This window comes from Astatotilapia calliptera, chromosome 15 (assembly GCF_900246225.1).
Source record: "Astatotilapia calliptera chromosome 15, fAstCal1.2, whole genome shotgun sequence".
Classification (NCBI taxonomy): domain Eukaryota; kingdom Metazoa; phylum Chordata; class Actinopteri; order Cichliformes; family Cichlidae; genus Astatotilapia; species Astatotilapia calliptera.
The window spans coordinates 3,134,678-3,154,021 of NC_039316.1; the positions used below are offsets into that span (position 1 = coordinate 3,134,678).

Genomic DNA, 19,344 nt, shown 5'->3' on the forward strand with positions numbered 1-19,344 from the left:
TGGGTTAACAAAGAAACCACCTTTGTGATATCTGTGTGAGTGGGGTTTGGAGTTTTGTCAAGCCAGCAATTGCAAAGAAAACCTGGCTATTTGGGGGATCATGCCACAGCAGCAATGTCCATTTTTATATTCAGTCCACTAAAATGCTCACTGGACAGAGATTATTTTGAAACAGTGTTTAAAGGATGTGGAGGGTAGTGAATTTATTATTTCTTTCCATAGCTGCCAAAATGTAAGAAATGAAGTGCCACTTCAATTAACAAAGCATCGCTTTTTCCAGTAGTTTGTGATGCTACAGGCTGGATGCCACAGAGGCATTTAAAGGGCAGCCAGAGACAGTGTTTAAAACAAGTTCAAGGCCAGCTCTTACAGACTAAACCTGCCCACAGCCCGTGATAAACATCAGCAAGTGACTTTTGTCATCTCTGAGTTAGAAATGAGTAGACCGCAACAGCTGATCGGTGGACCTCGTGATTCATTGTCATTCAGAAATGATGTTGCTCATGAAAATGAGAAGCAATACCTCCAAGCTTTCAGAGTCATTTCCTACTATTCAGCACACAAATGCTCTCTCTCTCACACACACACTAACTCACTTCAGGAGGATTGACTGGAGATAGCTGAGAAAGTAACAGCCATCATTACCTTGTCTACTTGTAAACCACAAGGGCCAGAGTAATCATCACCCTTAAACACAACGTTTCCTATTACTGACTGAACACACACACCCACACACACACACACACACACACACAAATACACATGATCTGTTTCTGCAGATGGATAAATTACAGAGAGAGAAATGCACAGTGGCACAGTCGTCCAGGGCAGATGAAATGAAGAGGCTTAGCTAGAAGGATAATAGAACAACAGGGAGGAAACATAGCCAAATAATTCATAATGCATTGTAGCGTGCTGAATAACTGCACAATCAGTAATACTGCCTTTTCTCCTGGAACATTACAAAAGAGCAGAGACAGCAGACCTACGTGAAGGACCTACTTTCCGTGGTTTCACTGTATATGCTGCTACATGTGGCATGCGACCACACGGGCAACAAAAACAACTGGCTAATCCTCCCAAACGAACTCGGGCATAATCACTTTATCACTACGTGATCTCTTTGTTATCTAGTTAGAAATCTGGCCTTAACTGTTGCCCTCAGAGGGGTGGACCATTTTGTTTGCTCTGTTGCAGTGAAACAAAGATGTGCAACCCATTTATATTTCAGCGGCGTACGACTTTCTCCTCCGCTTCTTCCTGCGTCTCACGGTCGACTTAAGGAGTGGTCTTTCTAAACACACCGGGAGTTTAAATGAAGCCTGCGGCTTGCTCACGTAGTGCCGCTCTGGCAGGGTTGTGAATGTGTTATAACCACAACCATGCGAGGATGTTGGAGCTCCTCCAAAATAAAAGTCCTGCAAGCAGGCGCACAACAAACCAATGTGCAATTTGTCTCTCCGTAGATTAACACACAGCAACATCTCACCCAGCTACAAACTGAAAAAAAAAACCTCAACCCAAATGCACGTGGTTGGAGGCTAGCTGCTTCCTTGTGCACATTGTGAAATTTTGACCAACACCAATATTTAAAATAACAATCTGACTGATCGCCGAAGCTGGTACTGATATTTTAGTTCTCTTTGATTATTCTGTGTCAGGAAAACAAATAGATGATGATTAAAAGAAACCACTGATTAAAGCCTTTGAACGCTTCATCACACTCACGTCTTTAAACATTTAGCTACTGCCAAAGGTAAATGTCATGTTATTTGCCAATATGCCAATATGGCTGATGCTGACTGTAAGACAGACAGAGAGAGAGGGACAGAGTGTGTTAGCATGCTATTGCTGTACGCTTCAGAGTGGATCTCTTTTTTTTTTAAATATCAGCTAAGACTGCATCCCTCTTTTGTTGCCATTTCCTGCAGTTTCATGCCCAGGCATCAAAGAGAGCACAGCTGCGTCACTGGATGAATGCTTTAATCTATTCAGCTAGTGCATCTGTGTTCTCTGTCTTACACTACGTCATTAGCCGCCCGCCTTAAAGGATGTGCTTGTGTGTCTGTGTGTGTATCTGCCCAGTAAAGTGAATAAGCATGCAAGTACATATACATGCAAACAATATGTGATCTCAAATGTCTATGTATACTTTCATGCAGTATTCACTAGCAGTATACCTACTGACAAACCCACAGATACACACACATATACAAAATAGATTTCTCTTTAACTACCGCCTTTTTTATGCCCGAAGTTGCGTTGTTTCCCAGCTGAAGGCCGTGTTAAGACATCCCATCTCTGATGCTAATCTGTGTGATGGTCAAGTTTCCAAGCAGTGCTAAATTTAGGTCCAGATTGCTGCTTTTGACTGGTGAAGGGTTGGAAACAACATTCTTTACAGTCAAAGGAGTTCAGAATTTAAACAACAAAAAGCAAAAGATCCCCACAAGCCACTGTATCGTCTAACCACAATACCAGTACTGATACTTCTTTAACACAGTACATTAAACATGTCTGTTTGTGTTTTCAATTGCACAATCTGACCAAACTGACTCTGGGAATGGAATGGAGTCAATTTTTATAGAGCCACAAACCAAATGCTAGGATAGATTGGACTGTCTTACCTAATATAAATCATTGTCAATTGAGCATGCCCAATCAGAGCGTAATCTATTCTGTATAATTATCTTAACAACAGGATGCTATTCGTCTTCTGTAACGCTGACTGAATGGATTTTACTTGTTTGGTCAGAACAAATGGGATTCTGAGCAGCTGTTTGTCAATAGGAGATGTATGTTATGTCACCATCCAGATCTAGCAATGGCTTTGACCAACTATGGTTTGAAGTTGAACATTAACAATCGTTAATCCTTCTGACCCATTCCTAAATCCAATCGTTGAAACACCCAGTCAAGCAAACACCCGGTCAAGCAAACACCTGGTCAAGCACATCCACTGTGTAGTGTGAGTTTCCCAACTGCTATCAGAGTTTAGGCTAACACTGGCCTTGCTGCTCTTTGCACAGCAGTCCACCAAACTCGGTATCTGAGATATCGTTGGGTTTGCCAAACCCATCTGGTGCTCCTCTTAATAAAAGTCTCTTTCCTTGGATGCTAGAATTAAAAGCATCCACAATAAATCAATAACCAAGTAAATTAATGAAGGAATACAAAACCACCTAAGAGAATATAAATATATTTACTCATTTATCTTTTTATTGTTTAATCCAGTGTCTACGGGGGCCCTGAGAGTTCAAATGCACCGCAACTTAAGAAAACACCAGTAAACAGAAAATCGCAGGAAAAGCACACAAAACACAGAGAAACTGTTTTTAAGGGAGACATAATAGGACAGAACAGAGACACATTTAATTTTCAAGCAATTATTTCATCATTCAGGCAAAAGACACGACGGAGAAAAAGATGTATGGTAAGGTGCGTTTTAATCGTGTGATCCATGTAACACTGTAGATACATGCTTGCTATTAGCCTTTTACTGTTAGCTTGTTAGCTTGTTACCTTGACGGTATTAGAGTTGGATTTTTGGTGAGCTTTGTGGGTTTGTTTTCCCTGTTTCAATTACATTGTATATTCAGCTTCCATTGTGTTTTCTGTGCTTTTGTAGCATTTCTCTATTAACTAGTGTTTCTTAAGCTGCAATGCATTTCAACCTTTCGTTTCAGCCCTTCCTACTAACTCTTTTCTACTGCAACACAAGGACAGTGCCGTTTCTTTCCATCACCCTGTACGTGACATCATCTGGCTTTAGCTTCAGCCTTTGAACACAACATGTATCTGTTGCCATTACATTCATTAACTGTAATACAAACTGGTTTGATTGAATTGGTTCAAGCGCACAACGGTCAAATCGAGCCACTTTTACACATCGTCTAATAATTATGTCCCAGATGGTGGATACAGTATGCTATGATGTAAGCCTCGCTGCGATAGAAGCCTGCATCTTCAACCTCTCCGTTTCTTTTGAAGTCCCCCCATGGGGGTGTGGGAGCTGGGCGATGGTAATGAATCAAGCTGAGCCATAATGAATGTCCTTATTCAAGTCTGCTTTGATGAAATTCCACCTGACTGATCTCAAATCACAGAACAAAACAGCGAGAGCTTGCTCGCAACTGTTATGAAAGCTATACTGACTGGCAACTTGATGGAGAGCACTGAGCGACTCCAAGGATCCCTTCAGGATACTTTTTCTGTTTCTTCCCTTCACGTCTTCCTTTTCCCTTCCTTCCTTATTCCTTTGTGATCACTGAGTAGGATGAAATCAGATGAGTGTGTCTACAGTTGCACTACCATTTCAAAGTCAAAGATCCGTCACAATACACCCAGAGGAGAGACATAACTCGCTGTTTCGTTCCTAAACCGGTGCTACAAATATGCAGAAAAAACTTGGGAGCTCCATGTAATAACTTAGCTGCCTATCTGTCTATATTGAAACATCATAAACTATGACAACCATCAAACAACAACATCATAAATTTCAGCCAAGTGATGGTTCTCATAGTCTTTGTCGCTGTGCTGCGTTTGGCCAAGGAACTGAGCAAAAGGCCTGTTTTACACTTCAAATGAAACGAGGTGCTACGGCACAGTCAACATGCTTTGTAGAAGTCTGGGACGCATCTGCAAGCCCCCAGTATTCCAGATAGCTTGAAAAGACTGCCAGGAGTAACAAAAGTAGTAAGTAATTATAGAGAGATCTCAAAGACAAAGCATGCAAATGATTGCCAACGGCATTTAAGAGTGGATAAGACCAACTGCTGCTGCCACCACTGCTGCTGCTGCTGCAGGTTGTTTTTGTGATGGTTTGCTTTGCTACCTTCAGTTTTTAATTGGGCTTGTAACAATGTAGTGAAACTGGATTTGAAACTGCAGCGTAACTCCCAGTACGAAGCCGTTTGTCGCTTCGATTTGCCTGTAAAGGCTGAAAATGCAATTTCAGATTAATTTGATTTTGATGATTTCTGGAACAAAGTCCTTAGAAGAAGTGTTTTAGCATCATGAGGTGCTTATTTGCTCTGTTGATCAGAGCAAGATCACAAATACATCGAGACTGTTGCTGGTGACCTAAAAGTACGACGAATATATGCTACCATACAACACCAATGATGAAAAAATCACTTTAAAATGTTGCATGTGAACTATCCCAGAAGGGAAAAGGGCAACAATGGGCTTTTCCTTATTCAATATATATAAAATCAAGTGACAACAGATGAGGAAAATCTTGCCTATTCACGGTCATAAAGCACAGTTTTTAAAAAGTACTTTGGGTGAAGGCAGCAGACAGCAATTGGCTCCTCAAGTCCAGTCATTCTAAACAGGTATCACTTTAACAGTGATTAAACTGACCTCAGGCTTACAGCGCTTCACTGGTACATACCCCCACACACACTCAGACGGAGACAATACTTTTAAACACGCAGTTCTGTAAAAGAGTTAGGCCTCAGCAGCACACTTGAACAATGCAGTATCAACCAATTCGGCCGACAGGAAAGCTGAAGCATGTTAACACAGACACACGCCCGCACACATCCACAGAAATAGTGCAAGTCCCTAAGCCTGGAGGGTGGGCGACAGAGCTCTGTGCTGGGCAGCAGTAGAGGCAGATGCAGCATTCATGCAGCCTGAGGGCATCGCTGGGTATTCAAGCTTCACTTGGCCTCTTCTACAGTGCCCTCTGATGCCTTAACCCCATCACCAACACACACACACACACACACACACTATCAGCACAATGCCAGTCAGGCCTTTCCAGCTTTGGACAAGAGACAAATTGGGAAAGAAGTAGAACAGGCTCAATGAGCGCAGACAAGTTAGACTGAGAAAACTGTAGAGGATGTAGGTTATGTTTGACTGTCTTCCTTCTACTTGTAATGCTATGTGAGTATCTAGGTTAACTCTTTCTTTGTGTGTCTATGTGTCTATGTGTGTACGCATGTATGTGTGTGTGTGGGTTCAGGACAAAGAAATTACACAGCTTTATGAGCGTCAGCACAGTAGTTTAGATTCATGGCGTGCATCCTTTTCAAGGTTTGTTTCTAAATGATAGATACCAGCAGATTATATGCATGTCCATAGGGTTGGGCAACTGAGTGAATATATGGCGTCCATAGTTGCTTGCTTCTGGACAAGTTGATCAACTTGTAAGACACAATCAGCACTAGAAGGTGGTGGCATTCCTTGAGCTAGAGAGGAGAACAGTAGAGTTAAGGTTATGGTTGGGGTGTGGGCGTCAGGGTTAACCCTAAAGCTTGATTTAGACCCGATGTGTAGTTACATTTCTCGGGCAGTGCAAGTCCGGTTAATAAGCAGGCTAATAAGCCTAGACACACCTTCTTATCATGCATGAATACTCAGTGTAGTGCTGTCAAGACCTGTAACAGTACGATTGATGTTAAGTCCTGGAAAACAAAGAACAAAGTCTCTACTCCTAATACAAGACGTTTGTCAGCTATCAAGCCACCTCAGGCCCCATGCTAGCTAAACTAGCAGCATGTTGCTAGTAGAGCATTAAAAAAATAAAAATAAAATCTCATCTTCATTTAAAGGCTGCAGACCTTCACCTGATTGCATGCTCATATTGTCTAGTTTAAAACCGAAATAATCCCAAATAGTGGATTTTGCATTCATTACCACAACAAGTGAGAATTTACATGTGCAGTTGCCTGGTGGTTAAAATGGTGTTCAAATCCACCATGCCTTTCTTGCCGGGTCATTTCTGTGTGGAGCTTGCCTGTTCTCTCCGTGTCTGTGTGCGTTGTCTCCGGCTACTCCAACTACTACCAATCCAAAGACATGCAGTCAGTGGGGTTAGGTTAACTGATGATCCTAAATTCTCTGTAGCGATTGGTTGTCTGTTTTTCTGTGTTAGCCCTGTGACAGACTGGCGACTGTGCAGGGTGTACCCCGCCAACTGCCCTATGGCAGCTGAGATTGGCTCCACCCACTGCGACCTTGACTTGGGTAAGAGGAAGAGAATGGATGCAAGGACATTCGGTTGCTCATTGGAAAATGTAACATATCACTGACACCCATCATTTCAGCCCTGTGTGCAAAGTGGATGGCTTCATTACATTATAAAGTCATGACAAAAACATCTGTACCATTTATTTTCATTTGTGACATGTAAAGAGACGACACAGTGGAATCACTTAATTCTTTAATCCTTAAAAGGCAACAAACATGAAGCCCACACACACACACACACACACACACACACACACACACACACACACACACACACACCATCACCTACACATTTTCTTTCTATCGCTCTCAATTGTTCATGGTTATCTCTCCTCTGTCAGGATGTCTCTTAAATACACTCAATCTCGCCTTCTGTCTTCCCACTCTTGCAGACAGACACACATACACCTCATTCTGTTACTGACATACCAGGCCATGCAGAAAACACAAGGGAAGCCTTTTTTTTAATCCTGGGACCAAAACAGCAAAATGCAATAACCTGGGACAAAAGTGCTGACATCTGAAGATGAGTTTGGCATTCAGACAGACTGCTCGGTCGCAGCTGAAATAAACAGAAGCGACAGACCGAAGGGATCCCGCGACCCCTGACAATAAAAGAAAGACAGATACTCCTTCAATAGCTATTTTCACCCACTGCATAGTCACTGGGCCTTCAGCCTCATTTTCCTTTTCCTGATTTTCATTCTTGACTCTTTTTTCATCAAATCCCCTTTTAATTCCAATAATTTACCCATGTGTGTTGTCTTTTTATCCTCACTTCCTGCTTCACAACCACCTCTGGGTCTCTCTACACTAGTCTCACCTTACTTATGGTTACAAGGCCTGTCTTCTTTCGTCCTCTTCCCATCTTTGTTCCTCCATTGTTTCATCTATTCCAGCTTCTATCTCCCGCTCTGTAGTCCTCTCTTCTCTCTCTTCATATCTCGTCTCTATGCAGACCTTGTTTGCCTGCTTCCTGACTCGGCTTCTTGATTAGCAAGATCGACCAGCAGAAGTCTGCCAGACACTTTGTTAAAACAGCCAATGAGTCTTCAAGAGGTTTCCGTATAAATAGAAGGCTGAATCAGACAGTTCAATTACAGATAACACATTCCCACCCTTGAATTTCAAATGCTATTTAGCCACCGACAGAGAAATGGAGATTGTGACCGGTGAAACGTGAGGTCAAGCTTTAAGGAATGAGGAAGCAGCACCAACAACCAACGCACACTTGAGTGTGCATAGCAAAGGGAGTGTGAGATTGTCTTTTTCTGGCAACACTATTCAATCCACCACGCCACTGCACTCTTACATAATTGTGAGTTTGTGTGAAGAACGAAAGCTGCCTCCTCATAGACAGCAAGAGCAGTCTAGTGCACAGCCATAGGGACTAAAATAGTTAGTCATGTGTTCATTATCGCCATCCTCTTTTAAATGCTCACCCTGTATCCAGAAACATTAAACAGAAGAGGACCTTCGAGTGGGTCCGTGCAAGTGTGTGTGGGTGTGTGTGTGAGAGAGAGAGACAGAGGCAGAGTATGAGGGGAAGGAGGTTGTGGGATTGTGATAACTTCAAAAGGTTATTATTATTATTACTGAAGGCTGAAGCCATGCTCTGGCATCCCTTAAGCTTTGATCATTATGTAAAGCTGTTGTGCTCAGCGCTGGCACTGAATACATTACAGAGTGGATAACCAGGGAGTGTGCAAGCAAGCATACATGAACCAACACATTGACTCAGCTTCGCAGTGTCTTCCGATCCAAAGCAACACACCCTATTATCTCTAAAAGACGAGCACCCTTAATCTCACATCGACGCGTGATTGGGACAAGGGGGGTGGAAAATTAGATATTTAAAGGTGCACTACAATTATTTCACACATGGAGGTCAGGATGCTCACACAGAGGACAGATCTGTTTTTGGCTTTGGAGTTTTTATCAAGTTCAAGAACATAATGATATCATCAGCATTACTTCAGCTCTACTTTGGAGACAAAGAAATCCTGCAGTAAAATAAAAAACAGAGGGAAAGAAGGATTAAGAAGATGGAATCCTTTTGGATTTAGATCCACGTATGTCAAAATATCTTGGCATCTTGTTGCATCAACTTCTACTATTCATTTGTTAGACCTCACTTGTACCCTGCTGAAATTCTGCACTACTAGAGTGGTAGTGTTTTCTATGTAAATCCTGTGACTCTGAGAAGTGACAGTTCTCAAAGATCAGACAGCGAAGTTAGCGCATAAACTGTGTTCATAATTTTATAAAAAAGAAGAAGCTCAGGCTTGGAATCTCACTGTGCTCGTCAACATCATTTCCAGTGAAAACCTAGATATGGTGGGACTTAAGATGTCAACACTTTACCTAGCAACAGCAAGTGCTTCAGAGAAGCATACCGAAAATGAGGTCAGTGGTGCTTAGAGCACAAAAAAAAAAAAGTTTTCTGTGGATCACAGGCTGCATAAAAGATGGATGGAGCAACCATGACATCACCCACTGGGTTTCTGGACTTTACATTTTGAATCGTCAGTACTTTTACAGTTGCCATGTTAGTTTGTTGGAGCTAGAAGTTGGCATATATGGACGAGACGGTGCAGTTGTCGGTGAAGTTATCGGCTAACACTTCCAAACTTAGTTAACAAGCTGCAATAAGTACAGGTGTAATGCATAGAAACAAATATGTGTTAATGAGTGCAAAGTAACTGACTAATAGAATGCTAGAATCATATTTAACTAAACTGAAGGGCAAACTTATTGGACAGGCTGTTAAACATGGCAAACTATATTATGATTCTACTAAACAGTCATCTGAAAGGTACCTAAAGCACCACCCACAAACTCCCTTTAATCTAAGTGATGCCTGGACATAGCTACAATGACATCACCCAATGGTTTGTAAAGTCCCATTTTGAAGCCTCGAGATTAGAGTTTCCACCATCATCATCATCATCATCATCTCAGTTTTAAGAAATCTGGTGTAATAAGGAAGTTTGAGTCTGACTCTGAAACCTCATGCACAATGGCTAAAGCCTTGTGAGTGATAACTCATTAGCCAGAGAGCGTTTGGTTTCATAATCAACAAGTACAAGTACCTCGGGCTGTGGGTGGACAATAAACTGGACTGGTCATGCAACACAGAGCACCTGTATAAAAAAGCCCAAAGCCGACTGTACTTCCTCAGGAGGCTGAGGTCTTTTAACATCTGCAGGAAGCTCCTGAGGATGTTTTACCAGTCGGTGGTTGCTGGAGTACTTTTCTATGCTGTGGTGTGCTGGGGGAGCAGCACAGCAAAGAAGGACTCATCCAGGCTGGAGAAACTGATCAGGAGGGCTAGCTCTGTGGTCGGCATGAAGCTGGACACTCTGGTGACAGTGGCAGAGAAAAGGACATTAAAGAAACTGATGGACATTATGGACAATGCCAGGCATCCTCTGCACACGGCCATAAACAATCAGAAGAGTCTGTTCAGTGACAGGTTGCTTCTCCCAAAGACAAGAACTAACAGACTTAAAAACTCCTTTGTCCCACACGCCATCAAACTGTTTAACTCCTCTCTGGAGGGGAGAGGGAGGGGAAACAGGAGGACAAAGGAGGGGGGAACAACTAAGCTGTAGTGCCTCTGCACCTCACTGTACAATACCTTTTGTGCAATACTTTTGTAAATAGTCAACAGTGCAATAGACTCAATACTTGAAATGTGCAATTCACTTGTATTTTTATTTTTATTCCTATTTATTCTATTTATCCCCTTCGTATATTTTATTTATATTGTCTCTGTATTTATATATGTGTGTGTGTGTATAACTCTGTAACTTCTGTCGGTGCTGTGCTTTTTTGGAAATCGAATTTCCCAGAGGAACCCACCCGAGGGATTAATAAAGTTCTATCTTATCTTATCTTATCTTATCTTATCTTATCTTAATCCTATTTTTTTTACCATAGTATGACCAGGAAAGTGTTTACAGAAGTCAAGGCAAAGTCATTTTCCTGTAGACTTTCACAGGACCAGAAGTTGATTTGCAAACACAGCTATCACACTCTGGTGCACTTTCACATTGGCTTAATTTTTGCAACCTAGGAGCTATGCCCATGTTCATGTCTTTGATTTTGACACGTGCCAATCCAGTTTCCAATTGTTCACTTATAAAATAATTCTCTGAGGACACAGTTGTAGTATCCATATAGGCCAAACTATCTGTATCAAGCTGTAACGTGCGTCTTGATGGTGTAAAGTTGACAATTTTAACATGCGAGTGAGTGGAAATTGACTCTCTTCTGGAGTCAGCCTCAAGTGGTCGCTAGCGGAATTGCAGTTTTTGGCACTTCAGCATCTGCTTCATTCTTCAGCCCTGAAGGTTGCTGCTTGCTGTGGACACAGATCTTGCGATTGATAACCAATGGTTTTACTGTAAACTAATCCCTCTGTACTCACTTGTAACAATACGATTATTACAAGAATATTGTGGCATGGTTTAGTGCTCAGTTTAATCAGCACAGTTTACTACAGAATAACTTCAAGTTATATTCTATGTTAACACAATCTGTTATACAGACGTGAATGTTTTTTCCTTTTGATGGGTGGGTGGGGGGTGGGGCGGGGTGTCTATTACACATTGTAGGGCTAGCCCTAAAAGGTACTCTCCTGCCACTGTAAGTGAATACCAGATGTTTAAGACGTCAACAGATGTAACTATCAAAGCAACATATGCATTGCAAAAGGTTATCTTTGATTCACACGAGCAGCGTGCAAAAGTGTGACCCGTATTGCAAAAAGCATGTTTAAAATAATGTATTTATTCTCATTGCTGAGTTGCTATATGCTGTATCTATGCTAGCACTGTACCTATTAAAGCAGGAAGTCGGGAGCTGTACGTCTACTAAGCAGACTTTGATATCGGCTTTGCAAGTCATGTTTTCATTGCAGTATTTAACAATTTTCTCACACCTCACCTCTAATGCCTTGTACTGCCTCACCTGCAATCTTAAAGTCCAAAACATATTCTGTTATCATACAGAGGCAGGGAAAGCAGGAAATGTGTATTGCAGTAAATATCTGGTATTATGCTGGCATAAAGATCTCAAATGATTAATAAAATAGCTGTGGATTACATTTTTGGTTGAATTATTCCATTAATTGACTAATTGTTTGTGTCCGGCTTGCTTTTATAAGAATAATCAATCTACAAATGATTGGTTGGTCCTATCCTGTTCTATCCTATCATGTTATTTATTGTTAGCTATGTCTATTGGGCTATTAGTCCTTGTATATCCCCTGCCAGAGTAAAATATTCTGCAGACTGCATTCTTCAGCGTATATCCCGTGTTTTGGGATAAAATACAGTCCTCCTGACTGCATTAGAAAACATGTTATTATTGCCTCTATTAATAGAGTGTCGCTATTAGGGTGATTATGAGCTTAGGAGGGGAACCCTTGCTCAGAGGGCCTAGCCACCACTTTTAATTTTCGTCTACACCATCTAATCCGAGAGCCACACTGAACTTGAAAACAAGCCATCTGTTCCTGCCCTTACCTGGCCTACATTGGCCGGAGCACACTCAAACTCTAGCTGCAAGAAGGAAAACACGGGCAGTGCAATAAAACTGTCTTGCACTGTCATCATCACTGTCACACTCCGGAGTAGATGTGCCGTAGTGCTACAATAAAAGCGACGCTGTCGTGGTAATAATAATACTGATAATAATACTAATAAAGAAATATAGCAGCACGAGAGCCTACTAGGCTAAACTCGCCAATGAGCACCATACACGCACACTGTGAGCCCCCAGATCCATTACAACGATTCCCCCCCCCCCCCTTCTCTTTCTTCGACCTCCAGCCAGTGATAGCAGTGGTTCTGGTAAGCAACAGTGACATAATTTAAGAAATTAGCATTACACAGGCCCTCAAAATCTATTTGCAACATACAGAGATGTGATGCCCACCCAGTTCAATACCAAGGACAGCGGTCGACGCTCGAGAGAGCCTGACAGCCATGACAACACATGCACTACAAAATGACAGATTTATTTCTGCACGATGCATCGTAAGCAGCTACGTGAACAAGCCCCGAATGACACTGCTTTGTTTATGAAGCATTAAACCCACGGACAGAGGGCTAGACACACAAAACCCTCGGAGATGCATTTATAGAGAGGCTTTTTGCCCCCCTGCAAGAAGCATCAACAGCCACATTTCTCCCCCTTACCAAATCACACCGTCAAAATGGCTCTATCGAATAAAACGCCCCGCACTTACCTGCTTTTCCCGGGGTGGAAGAGCTCACATGTCCCGTAGCTTATTTTAGCCTGTTAGTGTGGGTATTATCAATGTGGTGGGCACCGTTATGTGTCTGCCAGCGCCATGTTATTATCACTAAAGTGGAGGACTGTGCGGTCCTGTGCGCTACATCCGGGCTGTTGGAGAGAGCGAATGAGCGCAGTTTGTGGTGGCGGAGAGGGCGGAGAGCGCTCTGGATATATGTGGAGCACCTGTGCAACAGAGCAGGGACAACTTTCAGTCACGTAGGTGTGCTGGGAGAGCTACAGATCGAGCATATTCAATAAACGTCGGTGTGAAAAACCTCTTTCTTTTTTCCCCCTCCCTGTCGTCTATTGTTGCTATGGAGAGTACCAGAGCAGTATAGCTGTTTGGACTAGCTTAATGTAATACACAAGAAGCTGAAATAGCTTACAAATACACACGAATAAACTGTTACAATAATTAGCTTAAAATGGTATGGTATATCATACATTTGCTTTTAAATTGTTTATAAGTTGTTGACGTATTCTAAAGTTTAATTATATTTTCAGTAATAACGTTAAATAAAAGTTAAAAGACTGAAACAGCTTAAAGTTGGCTTAATGGTTCTGGCAGCTAGCTTGAAGTAACGGCTAAATCGTTGGAATCACTGACCGGTAGTACTAATGGTGTGAATAGGAAAAACTAGATAAAGCAGGGATACGCCACCTGCAAGCTGACCGAAAGTAATGAGAAAAATGATGGATAAATTGCTAGTAGAGTATATTAGTGTTGTGATACTGCAGAAATTGCTATTGATGCAATACCAAGTAAATAAAGGGCCAGTATCAGTACCGATATTGATCCTTTTACCCTATAAAGGCAGCACACAACAAAACACACCTTTTAGATTTTCATGTGTTTTGAAACTGGGTTTGTTGGAGACCTGGAATGTAAATGTGTCTGTCTCCAAAGCATTTTGGGTCACACTCTGTTGTTTGAATGTGCTGTAGGCTATTAAAAATAGACCTAGTAGTCAACACAAGAAGGTTCAAACATTTTAGTGCATTTTTGAAGTATATTTTTTAAATTTCCAATAATAATAATTATTATTTCTTTAACACAGTTCATTGGGTTACATACTGAACTTGGAGGATAGAAAAAAGCATCGATGCTATCACACTAGTATTGATTCAATACCAGTACCAGTGGTTGGTATCAGTACTATCAATATTTGAATTGATCCCCTCACCTCTGGACTATATACCTGATAAGAAGATAAGCTAAAGTACTGGCTAAATAACATTAGACAAATAATGTTGAAAGTCAGTTAAAAGTAACGGTTAAAATCATAATTTTAAATATTATACAGAAGCTAAAAAAATAAATATAGCAGAGTGTAATGGTTGAAATATATAAAAGTGATGGTAAACAACTGAAATTTGCAGTGATTGATAAAATGCTAGTAATAAACAAATAGCTGAAATAGTTAAATAAAGTAATGACTGATAAGTTTCTGCCACCAGGTAATGCATGGAAGCTAACTTGGTTACATTACATTTCAACATTTCATTTGATTGCAAATGTCCTCTTGGCCTACATAATATCAGCTTTTAGTCCACAGGGTTGTGGATTACAAGAAATTAAAAAAAAAAAAGAATGACAATATCAACACAATTAATCCTTTGAAAACAGACAAACAAATACAGGAAAAGGAAAACAGTGAAGCTATGTCAGAGGTCCTTTACTAATAGCAAGCACTGTAAAAACAAAATGTAATGAAAAATGAAGCAATGAAGTTTCATACACTTTAAGAAAATTCTCTTTTAAGTTGTAATTTTAGGAAGCTGATTTAGGCAGGATGATAGAAGCAAATATATCAGTACAGATGTTCTTCCAGTGAAAGCTTTAAGGACACACACAGTGTGACAGCCTCTGCCAGCTCCCACTGTGTCACAGCCCTCATTGATCTTCCATCTCTTTTTCTGACATGTTGTTTGTAGCACGGGGCTCTTCCCTAGACTATGGTAAGCGAATATGGAAGGGCAACAGCCACTTTCTGCCACTCACAGCACATTCCTTATGTCTGCTCTGCTCTTTTAAACTGAGTACTAGAAGGATAGTGGAGGGAGAAAGCATCCATAATGCAAGATCTGCCTCTTTGTATTGCTGTTAAACACTTGGATCAATGAAACAGTTGCCAGCACATGTGTTTTATCACCATCTTTCTTCTTCTTCTCCTTCTTCTGTACAGATGAAGACTTTAAAACTGTCCATCTTTCAAATATATGGTGTTGGAGGTGCATTCCTGTCCTCACTACACACGTGTGCAACATATGTCAAAACCATGCTTACAAACGTAAGCAAACCCTTCAAAAACAGTTCCTCAGTATTAACTGATTTCCTGTCCCACTGATTTGGCCTTTTGTGATCAGATCATACTGCGCTTGCCTGCTCTGTCTCCCACGGAGATTGCCACCACCCATAAATCTCTTTGGGGACATGCGAGCTCAGGTTCTCAGCCGGGGAAACACCCTTTCAGAAGACTATTCCAGGATATGCGACACTTATTATGGGGTTTACAGACAGCCACATCTGTCAAAGGAGGGGCGGTGGTGTTTTTGGATGGTAATTGAGCTTTCAATCATAATAAAATTGAATTGTGGACAGAGCTGCATCCAGGATGGAACAGCTGATTTACCATCTCTGGAAAAAAAAACACACACACACACACACACACACACACACACACACACACACACACAGACACACTACAGCTTTGAAGTGTGGTTAAAATTTGAGGGTGATAGCAAGATTTGGGAACTATGCCATACTTGGATGGTGAGGCTGATGAACTGGATTACACTGCTGGGGAGTTTAATAAATTGTACTGATATTTTGACACGACTGGACTAAGTTGTCCAGAAGTGGACTATAGTAGTTCTGGAAGAAAACTCCAGAACTACTATGTTTACTATGATTTCCACAAAGGAATCAGCTGACCTGAAAAAATGAGCCGATCCAATGGCCTTTTTGAGATCAGGGGTTTGCCCACCACATGACTGCAACCTCCCCAGTGAATATTTGACACCTCCATCTAGTGGTGGATTGAGGGAGTACGCAGGTCACGACAGTGCAGCTGCAGGAGTTCTAATGTGGGTTTTTGTTATTCTTGGAACATCAGCCCAGGCATCTCTGTTTGAATAATGTGATTTTTTCTGATACTAAACTCATTTCACAGTGGCCCAGATATGATGTTTGGAATTTCAATGCACATACATAAACATACTCAGGTTTACACACACACACACACAAACATGCTACTGTCCCCATGGCAACTGAAGCAATAACCGTGTATTTGAAACCATCTCCCTCACTCTTACTCCACTCTTACACACTCTTTGATTTACTCTCTCTTCTTCACTCAGTGTTTGAAGGCACAACACCATCTTTAGCTCTTGGTGAGAGCCACAGGTTATTGCTACCGGATGGAAAACTACTCCTCTGACTAAACACTCCAAACCATTACCCGTTGTAGGATTACCACGAAGAGGTGTCTCATTCCACACATTCAGTTTTTTTTTCTTGCACATGTAGTTGGAAAGAAGGAGCAAAGAGACAAAAGTATAAAGTTGAGGGCAGTACTCATCTGACAAGCGTTGAACCCACACTTGGAACAAAGCCCAGAGCTTATCAGAGACTAATGCCACCGTTGTTGCTTTGGAAAACCCTGCTCCTGCCAGTATGCTCTCTTCTGCCTAACAGCAGCACGCCTCACGGTTTCCTCCTTTTTCTCTCAGCTACCCCATTGGCTGAAACTACAACAAGAGATCTCCTGCAAGTGACATCATTACTCCCTCTCCCGCTGAGCAGCATATGTCATGACCACATGGTAAACTTAAATGAAGAGATGTAGTTTGCTTTCTTATTCAAATATAGCTATATCTGTTACAGTTGCATTATATGTGAGCTGCAGCTTTTGTTTTCAGACTTGATTGAGGAAGCAAACGTCAGTTCATGCCCTGGAGAGGCCAACCAGGAGAGGAGACATAAACTAAATGTTATTGATTGTTTCTTTGGAAGTATCCTATCCTCTCACTATGCAGCCCAAGCAACAACAAAAAAGAAGAAGTCTTCTGATCCTTACAGGAATACCCTTTTTATATAGCTATAAGGTGGTAGTAAGTATATGAAACTTCTCCTTTTGCCCAGCTGCTTCGAGTTTGAGCTTCACTTTTAACAGCAAGTGTTCACCCCTCAAAGGTTATCGTGGCTTATTCAAGCACAACGGCGCTTCGCTTTAGCCAGTTAGCACATTTAGAACATTGCTTTAGCTTAGCATTAGTTAACATCTGACCTTCAGAAGGCATCTCAAACTGTAAGGTGTCATTTTTAAACCAGTTTTCCCACCTGGGAGCAACAAAACTAGGCCTAAATCTTAAAAATATAAAAAATCTTGTTACAGCAGACAAACAAGGTCTGGCCATCTGATGAATGAAAATCTACTTTTGTGTTCACTTTTGTTTCTGTTTTGGTCTCCACCAACTCATAAGACAGGCAGTGTGAATTCTATAGAGCTTTTTTTTCATTGTTTGGTAGTCATGCTTGACAGAGGAAAAGTGAATCATCGAAAAGAAAATCAGCCAGTAAAAACTAGAACTTTAAATTTTACTAACAAAAATCATATTCTGCTTTAAATGTCACCATTTGATTTAAGTGTGATAAATATATAATTTAATCAAGATGCTGATAACTATAAAATTACTATTCAGTATGTTTTGCCTTGTTCACTGTTTGTTGTAATGAGCTGAGCAACAATCCTGTTGGGCAAATGGCAAACATTCATCTATTTGTTATCTAATTGTGGAAACTATTAAAAATCAATTTTAAAAAAAAAGCTACACAATTTGCCTTGTAACAGCTTAAATGAGATGACGAGACATTAGGATTTAATCAGCCCAGATGCTCAATTTAACAAATTCTAGTGCTGCCACACACACATACACTGCCAGAGGCTGCAACTTCCCCAGACTGTCCAACGTGACACTGTAGAGCCGCTGGGCTCCTGGGGTTGGCTGCTCTCAAACACTCATGAAGAATTAATGATTGTAAATGCAAGTTAACACGTGTGCCCGAGTGCATGAAGGCAGAACACAAAATGATGCAGAATCAGCCAGTTAGTGTTGTTTCTATGCAATTTATGATGTGAACTCGTCAAACAACATAATAAACATTTCAGAGATTAGCATGTCACTTTAACAGCATATAGCATAAGCATGAGATAAAGCGTTAAAGTGTGTAGTTCAAAAGTGTTAAACTCTTTGAAGTTTGGAGTCCGGTTAAAACCAGCACAAAGTGCAGGCTTTTGTTATTTGTTATTAATATTCTTGACGTAGTTTGGAGCACAATTATTATTTTTATACATGTGTATTATTTGTTTCATTGTTTAGTAAACTGGTGTAAATGTTGGGTAGGAAATATCAAGTGAAAAATGTGTTTGATTGCAAGTTTATTTTGTTTTCTGGAAAAAAAATTATAATATAATTAAGTAACATTATATTGAAAATCCCCATATATGATTCCCTATATGCTTATACATGGTCAAGCAAGAGGCATAGTGTTAAATAGCTCTACATAGTTTTATTATCACTTTGACCTTCACGTCATTCTGTTGATCTTGAAGGAGAGATCAAAGGTCAAATGTGACAAGACATTTAAAATCCTTATGTCAACAACACACACCATTAGTGTATTAGCGTAAGTATCATCGATTATTAAGTTATAAGGCTTTTGGTGGATGTTGGGCAAATTGACATGCAAACACTACCAAAAACATAACCTCCTTGGTGGAGGTATAAATGACGCCTTCAAATGTATTCCTTTAATTTACTTTATTACAAGTATGCACATGTTCCCTTTTAATGAACCATTAGTTTGCAAACAGATGATCAACAGCGACGTCTTTGTACCATTAAGTCTTTTTTTCTAAGTTGAGTTTGCATTCATGCACATGCAAATATTAATTAGACTGATTGGATTTGCATAAGCACAATTTAAAATACTTTCAAATTCCATGACTGTCTCACTTTGTAACCCTCACAGCAGAAGGAGCACCGCATGGAAAA

General features: G+C 40.8%; 1 protein-coding gene across 1 annotated transcript in view; it reads right to left on the minus strand.

Annotated features, from left to right (window-relative positions):
* The window catches only part of pak5 (p21 protein (Cdc42/Rac)-activated kinase 5), an 80,060-nt gene extending 66,447 nt beyond the window's left edge, over positions 1-13,613 (minus strand). Inside the window, exon 1 of the mRNA XM_026194038.1 lies at positions 13,238-13,613. The gene's annotated coding sequence lies outside the window, so the exon portion shown is untranslated. The remainder of the gene's footprint in view (positions 1-13,237) is intronic.
* Positions 13,614-19,344: the final 5,731 nt, after the last annotated feature.